The sequence below is a fragment of the Drosophila arizonae genome, chromosome 5 (assembly GCF_054131065.1).
Source record: "Drosophila arizonae isolate 15081-1271.41 chromosome 5, UAZ_ARI_1.0, whole genome shotgun sequence".
Lineage (NCBI taxonomy): Eukaryota > Metazoa > Arthropoda > Insecta > Diptera > Drosophilidae > Drosophila > Drosophila arizonae.
This window is the reverse complement of record NC_142925.1, coordinates 18,459,466-18,474,599: the sequence shown is the minus strand read 5'-3', so window position 1 is coordinate 18,474,599 and position 15,134 is coordinate 18,459,466. Positions and strand designations below refer to the sequence as shown.

At 35.7% G+C, this 15,134-nt stretch overlaps 2 long non-coding RNA genes across 2 annotated transcripts; both read left to right on the top strand.

The window, feature by feature from the left end:
* The first annotated feature begins 10,594 nt into the window (after positions 1-10,594).
* LOC149268608 (uncharacterized) lies at positions 10,595-11,872 on the top strand. Its single transcript, XR_016270316.1, has 3 exons — positions 10,595-10,815; positions 10,902-11,554; positions 11,626-11,872. It is a non-coding gene; the product is annotated as an uncharacterized LOC149268608 (long non-coding RNA).
* A 1,286-nt stretch (positions 11,873-13,158) lies between these two features.
* On the top strand, positions 13,159-14,518 carry LOC149268607 (uncharacterized). The gene is made up of 2 exons (XR_016270294.1): positions 13,159-13,390; positions 13,475-14,518. It is a non-coding gene; the product is annotated as an uncharacterized LOC149268607 (long non-coding RNA).
* The last annotated feature ends 616 nt before the right edge of the window (positions 14,519-15,134 follow it).

Genomic DNA, 15,134 nt, shown 5'->3' with positions numbered 1-15,134 from the left:
AAAAAAAAATAAATAAAATATAAACTGATAATTATTATTTTAAAGTAATTTATATATTTTATACATTTTCTTTAATTTTTATAAAAATATGTAAGTAAATAATTATTAAATAATTATATAAAAAAAATAAATATGTTACATTTCAACTAATTTATAATATATTCTTATATGAATAATGTAAATATTATATATAATAAAATAAATTATTATATAATTCAAAAATTATATATGTATATTTTTTAATTATATCACATATTTTTCCCCTTTTATATTTTCAATATAAATATACATATTACTAAATTAAATTTTTAAAAAATTTATTCAAACGCATTTTTTAACAGTTGAATAAAATATGCGAATCACATTTAAGAGAATTTTTTTTGTACAGAGTCAAACAAAAGAGCACGATAGCTTATTGCTAACAGAAAGCTTTTCTGTTCGGCTAAAAGTTAAGCTGTTATTGTTAACAGACCCGATTACAGTAGTAGCTTAGCAGTCGACAGCATAATAAGCCGTTGCACAAAATATTCCTATTTGCGCACAAATGTAGGCAACACTTTTATGTCAATGTGTAAATGGAAGAGAGCTTTGCCAAATATATGAAATAAATTGCACTTTTTTTATATTTTAGGTGCTTCAATGAAGCTCACTCGATGCTAGCCACTTGAACACCCAAGCAAGTGAAACAAGTTCATAAATGGCTGTCATGGCAAACACTGTGGAAGTCAGCGATTTTAATGCAACACACAGAAAATTTAAATCATTTTTATACTATATGAAAACCATGTTGGCATGTTTCTGCGTGTATGTGTGTGTGTGCGCAAATAAAATCACATACACATAATTGCAATTTAATGTAAAAGCAACAGCACTCGAGCATATCAAGTGCGGAATGGACTTCGGGCTGGCAAGCCAGCAAGTATTTGTAGTCAATATTTGATATTTGCACAGATGTTCAGCTGGTAAATTGAATATGGATTTTGCATAAAATACATACACACACACACACACGCAAGCCTGATCTTGATGAACAAAAAGCCAAATATATATACATACATACACATACATGTATGTATTTGTGCTGTAAGTAGATAAATATTAAAGTGGACTGACCGGAAACCAAATTGAAAGCAGTAGCTGCCACAACCTTTTACTGACCTCAAAGGCAGCAATAGAGGGGCACGGGGATGGGGGAGGGGATGGTTGGGAAACAATTGTGTGTTGCCCTGCGATACAAGTCGTGTTGACCCGCAGCCTGGTCACATGTGCCCAAAGACGCCTTCAACATGAATCAATAAATGCATGTTACATTATTTTCCAATCAATTAATTTTCGGGTCACCAGATTTGCTTACTACACAGGAGTCTGAGCTGGGCTGGGCTGGGCTGGGCTGCACTTGTTCAGCTCAGCTCAGTCAGTTGAGACGGATCAGCGCCTCTGAGTTGACCAATGAACTGGTGAGTAAATCATATGGAATGATTTTATACGTACACACAACACACACAGAATCACACACACACACACATGCACACCCATCAGCCGGAGAACAACAACAGTGGCAGACGTTGAGCATAAATGTTTAATCAAATGAAGCATGCACAAATTGGGGCTCACTTTTGGGCCCTGAGTGTCCTGTCCAGTGCTGGGCAGTCTGGTTTGCTGATTTAATAAACATAAAATGTGTCAGCAATGTAAAATTATTTTGTCGCCCTCGGGCGCAAACAAAGACCAACAGCCAACAAGAGAAATGACAGCAAAACCAACAATAACAATCGGCTACAAAGTGTAGCCATAATGTATTTGTGTGTTTGTGTGTGTGACAAATTTATTTATTTTTTCTGTTTTTTTTTTTCTCGCAATTTTCCAATACATTGAACCGCCGGCTCTTTCGCTGACTGCCCTGACCTCAGTTGCAACAGCGCGCCGCATCGCATCTCGTCGCGTCTCATCGGATCGCATCGCCTGCATATCACTGCGTATACGTCATATAATGCTTTGTGTCAAGCGAGTCAATTTCCAGTCACTACCATTACAGCAACAACAACAACAACAACAACATCGGAGACGGACATCTGCTGCAGCCGATAGCCAGCCTTGTCTGCTGTTGCCATGCAAATTTGTTTTATTAATGAGCAATAAATAGTAAATAATTAAATTCAATATGTTATTGTGGCGCACAAAACTACATACACGCATATATGCAATCAGACAGCCAATTGTGAGAATACAAACAGACAATTACAAGTGCTTATAGTAAGCCTCTAAAGTATGTATATTTGTGTGTGCACAACATTCATTTGTCAGCAGCTGCAATATATTTTGTTGACTTTTATCAGTGCCAGGCATCACTTATTCTTGTAATAATAATTCGATAACTTTTATAGCGACATATGCATCTGCGCAGCTGCTGATAGAGGGTTTCACTCTGATATGAGAACTGTTACTATATCAATATCAACATGCCATAAAAATTCTCATGCCTAATATCTAATATGATATGACTCTTATGGAGCCAATTTCCGACACCGGCATTACAAAAATTCTCACAAAAATTCATCGAAAAATGTAAGCGCTTCGTTTCAATGGATTTTGTACGACTTTTTGCATTGTTAAGTGTCTGAATAATGCTCTAATTTGAACTGATTGACTAGGAGATACCTTGAGTTCTGTGTTGAGCTGATGTCCAATAATTCTCTTTGCATAAGAAGCTTAGCTCACCAATATCTATTGACTCTTTCTTGATGTCTGGAAATAAGAAAAAAATAAGAGAGCTTCTTCCAAGAACTCATTTACGATCGGACAGCAGCTTTCTTTTTTCCCTGGTTTCTTCCCGACCGTTGATTTGAGTCAAATGAAACAAAGTGATTTTTGTGTATGTTTGGAAATTGTGTCGCTCTCTAAAAATGTTCGTCAAAAATTCCTCACACGAATAGTTCATCTCTACGGCCTTGCTCTAATCAAGATTGATTATTTATGCGTTTTTAATTTGAGAGTTATAAAAAGAAAATAGAAAATTGTATTTATAATAATGGACAATCAGATGAATGCTTGGATGGACAGACAAAGGTAAATCGACTCAAGTCGGCATCCCGATCAATAATATACCAATATTAGCTATAACATACATATTAACAAGCTGAAGTCCCAGTTTTATGCACAATTATTTGAGTGTAATTCTATTCTGACCAAACTTATTATTAACCATAAAATAAACAAGTTTAATTAAAAAAAAAAAAATAAATAAAAATAAAAAAACTATCCACTATTTTTTCACAAAAATGTATTATAAAATCAAATGCGTAACAACTAGCTGTCAGTTTTGGGTAAACTAAGTTAATTTAAAAGATATTATTCCCTACCATCAAATTATGATGTCAAGCTCAAGCTTAAAGAAAAAGAATTGGCTAAATAGAAATCTAATTTATTAATTAAACATCAAAATCATTTATTAGCTTTCAGTATTAAGAGCTGTTGATGGCTTAACGCTTTACTCTGAAACAACTCTGGGTAAATTCAACCAGAGCCACTGCGCGGCTTCTCTTCATTTCTGGACAATGAAAAACGCAGCTAGCGGCTTTAGCTCGCATGAAGTACAAGTAGAGGGATAACCACGATAAGCCATTGTGAGTGCTTTCTAATATGTTATTATCTGACTGCTGACTACATATGTAAATACGCATTAAGCCAAAGCAAAGTTTCAGAGAGTCGCGCTGTTGTTGTCTGGCAACGGGAAGGCAGAGAGCGGCAGCTCGACTATTTGTAATTAAAGTTTAACACGGGCAACTTTTCAGCATACAGACAGACGACAACAGCGCCGCCTGGTCAGGGTCTGTTGCAGAGGGGGTGGTGGTGGTGCTGGTGGTGTGGCGGGGAAGGGGTCTGCATGAAGTCGAGGTCTATGTTGATGCCACGCTTTAGATGGCCCCTTGATAGCAATGCAAACTTTTTTGGAAACATTTCTATAATAATGCGCCGCTGGCGAACGAGAGAATCTGCGCGTGTGTGTGTGTGAGTGTGAGCGTATACGTGTGTTTATGTGTGTGAGTGTGCGCTTCCAATTCAAATTCATAGCCAAAAACGCAGCAGAACGCACACGCACTGCATGGAAAGTTTTCGCTTATCGTTCCAGCAAAATGTTAATATTTGTTGAAACGAAAAACGCAAAACTCATAAAATCTCAAAGCTCCGACAATGTGTAAATAGAAGCCCTACAAAATGGTAATTATAAAACTAAACTACAACAAATATACACGCAGCTAACTGTTATCTGTAATAGATTTTGTTCTTCTTTTTTGCAATTTCGGGCTGCGGCTGAATGTCGTCAACTCAGTCTAGTTCTCTATCCCTCTCTCAATTTCCCGCACTGTGTGTGCAACTGTGCGTATGATTATTATTGTAATAATTGTAGAGCCACGGATAATACGACAGTCTTGCTCTCGGTTTTAATGACTTTTCTTTTGGAAGATGACGAAAACTGTTTTGTGGCTTTGGCTTATTGTGGTTCGTTAACATTTGCTCGCCAAGTTTTATTTGCTTTTGATAAAGTTGCCAGCTAGAGCTAGAGCACAGAACAACAAGCAGCAGCCACCGCACATTTGACTCCTGGCATTCTGTTCACTTTTATGTACAATAATTTTATGTATATATGCATGCATGTTTGAGTAGCGTAAAAAGCAAGTTCATTTTACATTTCAAAAGCGTCTCGTGTTCTGCTACACATAGCACACCTGCCACACTAAGCCCAGCCCAAGCCAGCACCACCCCCCGCCCCAGCCCCAGCTCCAGCCCGGCTCTGTCCAGTTCGGTGCAAGCATTTGTTTTCATGCATTTCTTTATGCTCTTTAGCATTTCCATTTATTGTTGTTTTTAATATTCTTTTGTTGAGGATTAAGTATTTATTATCATACGCACCAAGTGTTTCCGACAAAAACAAATAAATGTTTTATATGCACACACACACACACATACTCCACCCATACACTAGGTTATTTATCTGTGTCTGTGTGTGTTAGCCATAGTTTTTCCTGCACTTTAGCTTGGCTGCCATAAGTAGTTCACTTTGCTTACATACATACATCTCTGCTGTGCGTCTGCCTGCTGTAGCTCTGTGTGTATTGCCATTGTAAAAGCGCTCTCAAGTGTTCGCCCAGCTCTCTCGGCTCTCCTTGCCTACAGCTCATCCCTTTCTGCCATCCCCCTGCCCTTGCCGTTGCCTTGCCAACTGTCGTTTGTGAGCGTTTTTTGTTGCTCGCTCTAAAATATGTTTTATTATCGTGTAACTCGCTTGTTGTAGCTAAGTTTATATGGTTATAGAAATACACACACATCCACAAATATATACATATATGTATCTATACGCACATAAACTATTCTACATGGTCGTACATCCAACTATTCACTTTTGCGGTTTTATTGCCCTGAGACACAGTCTGGCAATTTGTGTGTGTGTGTGTGTGTGTGTGTGTGTGTGTGTGTGTGTGTGTATTTCCTTTCTTGTTAAGCTGCTTTGGCTTTTCAATTTTATTCCTGTATTTGCGTGTCCAATGCTCAAATTAGCAAAATGTACAAGCAGTAAATATCTACATTACATGGCCAAATGGCCAAGACGATATTAACCACAATAAAAACAATTTGTTAGCTGAAATAAAAAAGACATTTAACGGCGTCTGCAACTAATACTAAAAACTGTGTAAATAGTATAAAATAGAAAATATATTTGATATATTAACTGTTAATAACATCTTTTGGAATGTGAGTGCATAACAATTGGAATTTAATACATAATATTTCTACGTACATATATCAATAACAATTATATTCTTATCAAATTGCCTCCAAATGTTTAACTTTAATTAATTCGATCTTATTGCTACAAATTGCACTAATAGTTTATAGTAATTATAAATTAAAAAATATTAAAAAAAAAAGGTCAAAAATATTAAAAATGTCTTTCAGCAACTGTTTAAAAATATTTCTAATCATTTGTACTTTATAAAAAAAAATAAAAATAAAAATAATAATAATAATAATTTTAAATATATAAAAGATCTAAAATTTAATTTCAATAGTTTTAGTTATATATAAAAGAAAATGATGTAACTAAAAAATATACAAATACATTAAAGTTATATTACATTTTAAAATTTTGGATTTTACTTTATAATTTTTATTTTATTTTTTTAATAATTATAAAACTAAAATATATAATAACAGATTTATATTTTCTCCGCATTTTAAATTGAAATTATTTAAACACTTTTAAACAATAAACAATTACAAGTTTTTGCATATTTTAAAAGGCAATAATCGTTAGACTTTTAAATGAGCCGACAGCAAATATGGTCAGCATTATCTTCGATCTAGTTCGCATATTTTAGTAACAAATTAAAAACGAAAGGCAACTATAAAAGTAAGATAAATCATTGAATTGCCCACGCCCTGGCGCCCCAGAGAACTAAAGTCCATAAATCACTTATTGTTAGCCAGTCTGTTATGTTTCAGCTGGTGGCTCAGGCTTTGTCTAATTAATTCAACAAAACTTACGGACAAACTTTTGGGCATCTTATAAATTTTAAAATGCTTAACTGTAGCTTGAATGAGTGCGGACCCCTCCCATTCGTTTTAATGGCATGTTGCTAATCGAATTTCATGGCGTCTCCAGTTTTCTTATTTGAATTTTTTTATTTATTTTTTTCCTGAGCTTTCATGACAGTTTAGTTGGCAGTAGTTGACTCTTTTTCTCTTTTTTTTTTTTTTTTTTTTTTTTTTTTGTTAGTTAAAGTCGCGCTCAAGTTGAAAATCCATTTAGCGTAACTCAACACTTAAGCATATTTCTGGAAGCAGCTTCTGGTGCTGCTTTTGAGCTGCTGCTGCTGCTGCTGCTGCTGCTTTTTTTTATCAGTTCTAATATAAACTTACAGTCAGCTGACAGCTTTTTAATTTATTTCATTAAAAATTTGCGCACCAAACTTTTTCAATTCGCATGCAAAGCGACAGATTCCGTTTCTCCAGTTGCTGACAAAACGGCGTAGGATGATGCTGAGTGGAAACTCTGCAGCTGATTAGTTGTGCGTTTTGGGTTGATTAAGTCGCATTAACAGGCATTTAACTTAACCCCAGCAAAGGTTAACAACATCAAAAGGCGCAACAATTCACTGCAAACTGAACGTGTGACTGACAAACAGAGAGGGAGAGAGACAGAAGACAGACAGAAAGACTGACGGATGAGCAGACGGAGATAAACAAACGTATACAACTAACGCAAAGAGCAACTGCACACTTGACTTTTCCCACAAATGGCTGCAGGCGCTGCTTAGTATGAGCCACCCACTTTCAGCTGCGACGGCTACACACACTCACACACACCAATGTCAACTCAATTAAATCTTATCAAACTGTGTGGAAGTGGGACACGCATGCGACTCCAGCCAGGCAGCCAACACAAATATCAAACAAACTAATGTCAGTTGTCATAATAAAGCGCAAATACTTCTGCTGCCACTTGGCCACCCACATGCCGTCTTTTTTCTCAGCTGCCGCCGCAATATGGGGGCGGTGGCAGGTGGCACGAATAGGGGTATATAATACACACACACACACACACACACAGTCGTACATAAAGTGAAGTGCAAACAGCTGCGCAATTTAACGTCGAGAAAGTAGAGCCAAGGGCGTACAAGGCAAGCGAAAAAGAAAAAAAAAGATGTGAAGGCGAACAAACAAACCAACATCGAGACAAACAGACAAATGTACAACAAATATAACAGAGTATAAGCCCATATGTGTGAGTGTGTATCTCTCCCTGTGTGTGTGTGCATGTCAGACATCAGTGGCATGACTGTTGCTATTACGAATACTTCAGCTCCTGCCTCGATTCATGCCCCACATACATACATACATACATGTTTATAATAACTTTAATTAAGATTTTACAAGTAGATTAGTTCTTAATAACAAAAACAACAGTGCACAGCGTGCCAAGGGCGCTACACAACAACAGCAACAACAACAGCAACAACAGAACTACATTGGCCCGCACAAATGTCCTGATAAGCAACTACATGTGTATGTGTGTATGTGTGTGCATACATCAGTATGTGTATCGGGACATCAGGTAAAGATGACATGACATGGTTGTTTTTCTACTTGTCAGGGCAGCTGCACAGTTAACGATCATTGCCTTTTTGTTTAATTTATTATTTAATTTCGATTGACAATTGATTAAGCAATATGTCGAGCTCAGCTTGAACATTGTGTAAATTAGTGGTAAGAGATTTGATAACAGAACAATGCGAAAATGGTAAAAGGCAAACTCAAGTTAGCATATGTATTAAATACATCGAAGGGGTAAAATATTAATTATAAAATATTACGTTGGTCAACTATGGAGTAGTAATTAATATTTTGATAGTGCTCTACTTATGCATATGATTCGATGCATATATCCCTAGCTCTTTTAATTTGTTTCCCTTTTTCTCTTACGGTTTTTATATTACACTTTTCATATCTCTTTTCGTCTTGCTTCCGTTCTTTCTTGCGGTGCTCTCTTTTTCTGTTCGTTTCATTTATTTTTAGTTTTCTCTATTTCAGATTTCTACTTTTGTCTGTCTCGACCTCATTTACTCAGTCCTCTCGCTATCTGTGTCTTTCTCTGCCCCTTTTTTTCTATATACATATAGATATTTCTTTCTATTATATCTTTATATTTATATATCTCTATTTCATCTTCTCTCGTTCTCTTTCATCCTCTCTCAGTTTGTCAAACTGTTATTAATTTTTTCTGTGGGTTCTCATTTAACATTGACTTGTTAATCGCGTAATGCTAGAAAATATAATATGAAATTTTAATTCGCAGTAGCAGAAGAGATTTGCAGGTTGTTCTATCTCTGTGCCCCTACAAGCGCATATATCTATACATAAAATATACATAACTACAATTTAAATATATATAAAATATAAATGCTAACCACATATATGTTATATATTCAAATCTGCTTTATGTCTCTCAAGGGTTTACACACTAGAGTAAACAATAATGTGTAAAGTTCAAGAAAGAGGCTTACTCAGAGTCTCATTATGATCGTTTTGTAAGCATTTTAATTAGACAATTAATACCGATTCGTAATGTAGTTTCAGTGCAGTGCAAACATAAACTAAACAATGTTTATGCAATTCGTGTTGGTTTCTAACTGCCGTGCGTAAATATAGAGATTATTTACATACAGGCAAACTAATAAATAGCATTGGGTAAGTAATTTGAGCAGTTCGTGTTAATAAATTTCCATTAAAGTCCGCACACATTATGCAGCAGACCATTATGCGAACAGAACCCAACCACAGACGCACATCTACCCACACACACACACTCACACACGCACAATGCAAATCTTGAGCTTGGTACGTAGGTCGAGCTCACCCACTCAACTCAACCGCTCAGTGCAGCCACAGCCGCAAAGCATCAACAACAACTGCAAGAACAATAAGTAAGAGGGAGCATAGGTAAAGGCGAACAACTAAAAAATACCCTGTAATTGAAATTCTTAATGATTACCCCATGCAAAATCATTTTTAAAAGAAATTTTTGATGTATTTGAAGAGTATTTATTAAAGAGAGTTAACTAAATTATTTTTTATTTATTTATTATACAGAGCAAAAATTGAAACTGAACTTCAGCTAAAATAATTGTTAAATAGAGAATACACGACTAAATCGCCTTCAATTCATGCTCAATCAATTTCTCAACTTACTGACTCAACAGTATGACATACCCCATTTCACTTTATACGGGGTATAACAAGGGCGTCTAATTTCATTATGGCTAGCAAATCACATGTACATAATTTTTTAGCATTTAGCCACAGCTGACTGCCATGGAACCTTGGAACTTCGAGAGTGTTTCTCAAACAAAACAAAACAAAGCACACACACATAAACACACGCACACACACACACACACATGTGAGCACTAACTAACACATACAGATGGGCATATTGCTGCTGGCTTGTGCTTGTTCTCCAGGCAGTTAGCAGTGGCACTTAAAAATTAATTAGAGAACTTATAAACAAGTGCGGCATGTGCAAACTAACTCGAGCGGCAAATCAAACGCACTTAACGGCGCCGGAATGCGGCGCTGCAGCGGAGATGCACAGATGCACAGGTAGCATGTTACAAGGGAAGCTCTGGGGTACGGACTCAAGCTGCGGCTGCAACGTGAGCTGCCAGCTGCCGACAAACATTTGGCGCGTTGCACGTTTATTTAATGAAAATTGTGTGTGTAATTATGCATTAAACGTGGCGCGAGAGGCCCCTCAGCCTAGGCTCTCTCGCACACACACACACACACACAAACACAGACAGCGGAAAAATGTAATGCATACTTTGCGGCGCTGCTTTAGCATAAAATTTTAATTAGTTTGACTTGACACGCCCGTCAATTAGTACCGAAACAAGTTCGACTCAATATTGCATGGGAAACCCTTGGAATATTTCTGGTCAATTAAGAAAGCATTCAAATGCATTTGCCAGTTATCACATGCATCTAACTACGTATTTCCCACACATCTGTAATTAGTTTTCTCCAGTTCACACAGCAATTTCACCACAAATTCAATTAATTATAAATTTGCAAATTAAATATATAACAAATATTTATATAGATTAACAAATCAATATTATTCCCAAATAAATGTGATTTGTGCTAGACATATGACATATTTTCAAACTTAAACTACACATGAAATGATCTTCAGAGGCATTCGAAAGCACTAGAAGAGCCTGCTCTAGCCTGAAGCCAGAAACCCACCAGATAGAAATGGTAAAACTAATTTACAAATCTCTTCAAACGTTTAGCTTAGATAAGAGACAATTGCAGGTATTAACATGCACACTTGAAACCCTCAGGCTATGTTACTAGGCGAACCACATGGACGGTAAGGGAGTTTGGCTTCAAGCGGAATGGAGGCGAAAGCACAAGTGGGAAGACGTCAGAGTAAAGCTCCTCGAATGTCGCACTGATACCACACATATACATGCATACATACATACACATACATATGTACACACGCCTAGCCATATAAACACGGAACATATTTGTCAGCATCAACGCAGCTCTTTGGAATGCTGTTAGTAAAACAAAATGTCGGACAATTAATTTACGATAACATGCAATCGTGGTAACTTAAGTAGTTTTGTTTGTAATGCCTCTCTCCCTCTCCCCCTCTCTCTCTCACTCTCTCTCGCTCGATGACAAAAACCACGTCGATGACAATGACAATGACTGGGCCCCGGTCTCTGGGTCTCTCGGTCGTTCGGCCGTTCGGTCGCTCTGTCCCTCGGTCTCCTGCTCCGGCAGGACATGGGGCTTTAGCTCTAATGAAATTGTTGTCGGTTGCTGTTCAAGCAAACGGCCCAGCTTTGAGCTCTCTATCGAGAGTTGTACGTACAAACTAATGCCTGCTGCTGCTGCTGCTGCTGCTGCTGCTGCTTCTGCCTGTGCACATTCAATTCAGCTTTGTCGTTGCCGTGGTGCCACACCTCCAACTATGTGTGCGTAGGTATGTCCACTGCATTGTCATGTTCATTGTCATGCCAATTATTTAATTTGTCCCATCCAAACACAACATAGTAAAAATGTTATCGGCCTGGCACTTGAAAAATGTGATTAGTCGGCCCTCCAGCATGTGCATACCAAAAAGATGTCTGCCACGATAGAGTAAATAAAAATAAAAAATAAAAAAGCATTTTTGAAGATGACATCAAAGTCAAATTTAATGCTTGGGTAATTAAAAATTCTTCAAAAAGTCAGTTGACTGAAACTTTAAAAAACTTTTAAGTAAAAATGCTCGCAAATATTTAAGTATAATAATAAATAATTATGCCAATTAAAAATATAACAAAATTATATATCTCTTATATTTTAGTAGTTAATATTTAATCGATATGCATAGATGTGTTTTCTATATTTTAATAATTGAGATTACAGATCGTATATAAATATAGTTTATTTTTATATAAAAACTAATATATTAGAATATAAATATTTATTAGTATATTAAAATAAAGAAAATACTTTTTTTATGTAATTATATTTTAAAATACTATATTTTTATTGTTTATTATTATTATTTTTTTATTGTTTTATTATTTTTTTATATATTAAATATATTATTTTACAAATTTTTTTATTTAAATAATAATAGTATTTTTGGCAGATATGTATTCAATTTAATTTAATTTTATTTATTCGCTATATTTTTTCATTTTTAATTTGCTAGCTAATACTTTCAAAAAACGTTTATATAAATATATAATTTCCTCTCTAAATTTATGCTAAAAATATTTTAATTTATACTATATAATACTATATAATAATATAAATACTATATAATAAATGAAACAATTTCTTAAAAATTTCTTGCGACTTTTGCTAAGTAAATCAATGAAATAGTTTTCTCAACACAGCTTAGTAGCAATTTATGTATTTCGGACGGCGCGTGGGCATCACAGTTGTCGGCGCTGCCACAAGAAGGAAAACAACAATTTATTTATTAATAATTCAGCAAACTGCATAACTTATAAACCTGCCAAAGCAAACAACATGCGAAATGGGGCAGAAGTACACAATAAAAAAATCAATTCCAAAAAAATATCATAAATAACTAAAACCTTGTAAACATGTGCATAATCCGACATGCCTCGAACAAAACAATGAACAGTGAAAGGGCCCAGCACTTAAGCCGTGGACGGGCCAACAACAACAACAACAATAGCAACCATATAAAAATCACATACATAACGAAGTTACTTTTAATCCTCGACACACAATCGACACATTAATTTATCACTCGAAGCCGAGGCAAAAGCCTTTCAATTAATTCCAGAGCACATCACTCGACGGGCAATAGGCAAGGGGCAATGGGCGGGGGGCGGTCCCGCACTCAGCCAGATGGAGAACTCTATAAATACTTTATCGCCGACTGGCGACCGTCGGGCATTTGCAACATTTCTGGCATTTGGCATATTGACTTATGAGCGCTGATTTGTAAGCAGATTTTCTAAATACATGCCATACATGTATACATACATATGAATGTATGTGTTTGTGCCTTGAGAGCTTGTAATTAATTCATGTCCATCTTCTCCTTTTTTTTGAGACTTTGCTGCTGCCAGGGCATTTGTCTACGTTTCTGTAAGCACTTACTCATATCCGTGAGTGCATTTTTGGCAGGCGCTCAGCCAATGCATTTGCTGCACAAGCCACAAGGGCTGCAAATATTTTACTAGCTAACCGCTAGCCAAATGACCAGGCTACTTAAAACGGGCGCCAGAAGCAGCTGCTAATGTGATTAAAGGAGGCCGAGAGCCAAAAAGACTCGCTGCAGCTTGGCAAGGTGAATGAACCTCGGCTGCTGTCAGATGTCAGTTGTCAATTCTCAATTGTCAATAAGAAGGAAATGTTTTCGTTTTCTATCCAGGTTGACAAAGGTTGCCAAGGTGACTAAATAAACTGATGGATGCGCTTGCCACTTGCTGCTTGCCACATGCCACATGCCATTTTCCGCTTGCCATATTGTGAATATGGAAATGCCGGCAGCCATCGAGCCTAGTCAAGCCAAGCAAAGCCAAGCCAAGCCCAACCAAGCTCCGACTCGGAGCTGTAAAGGATGTGGTAAGTAAATACTAAATTTAGTTGGCTTTGCCGCACAGCCACAGCGACATTTCCTTTTGGCAAGGCGTCGACATTCTTCTCGTCTGCCTCAGCTTCAATTGTACGTATGCATTCCGTGGCAGTGGCACTGACTGTGGCTCTGGCTGTGGCTCCGACTGTGGCATATGAATGCCTCTGCTTAAGGATTGCTGTCTCCTTTTTGCGCTGCCATAAGAAAATTATGCAAAATAGTAGCAAAGTTTCAATTTCCTTGCCAGCAAAATAAAATAAAAGAAGACGCCAAAGAAAAATAGAAAAAAATATGAGAGAAAATATAACTGCAAAGAAAGGATGATGATGATGTGCACGCAAAGGAGCGAACCGTTTTCAGCAGAGTGCAGAGATGTTGGAAATAAAGAAAATGCAAAGTACAAAATTGTGGTCTCGTATAAATAAGCGTAACTTATGAAAAGTTATGAAAAACTTTTGCTTTACATGGCAATACGTAATTTGGAATGTGCACGAGCATGTGAGACTTGATGCACGCCCATCACACACCGCCCACCGCCCACCACCTTAGCCCTCAAGACATTTTGAAAGTCAGCGATCTGTGGACAAAAATTTGACATACAATTTTACGTTTTTCATAAATTTCTATGCGGCAGCAGAAGCAGCAGCAGCAGTTGTTGTGCGTACTTGTCAAATATGATGGAAAACTATATTGAAACGGCAGTTGCAAAATATTTTGGCATACTTATAAACGATATGTCGACTAAATCTTACATTGTTTAGAGTAAAACTGCGTTTAAGCAACAGCTAGAAAACTAAACAAACTAAATTTGAATAGGTTTTGCTGTATGAAAAGGAGAAATTGTGTTAAGTGTTTTTTTAATTTTATGAAGACAATAACATATTCATATATTTGCCTTAGAAGAGAGTTTTTAATAAAGCCAGTATATATTCTATCAAATTTTCATAAAATGTTCTAAGAATAATTACTATGAATCATTCGATTTATAATATTCATTTAAAAAACGGTTATGTATTCTATTATTACATTTTTTATTAAATTTTATTATATTATTTTTTTATTTAAATTTATTAAATTCGTAATTTATTTTTAGAATTAAAAAAAAAATCAGAATACCTGAGCTTATGTAATAATAAGTTTATAATATCTAAAAATGCAATTATAAATAATTAATTATATTTTTTTTATTGTAGTCGTAAAAATGCTAATTTCTCAACATATCTAAAGCTTGTATACATTTAAATAAAATGTTATACTGATAATAAGTTTATATACAAAAAAAATAATAATAATAATAATAAATATACAAATAAAAATTTAGACAAGCTTACTAAATAATTTTGAAATATAAACGTTTATGTGTCTAATGCAATTTAATACAGAAAAAAATACTCAAGTAAATTTGCTGTTTTTTTTTTTTCCAAGAGCTCTTCAAAAATGTTAGTATTAAAACTTC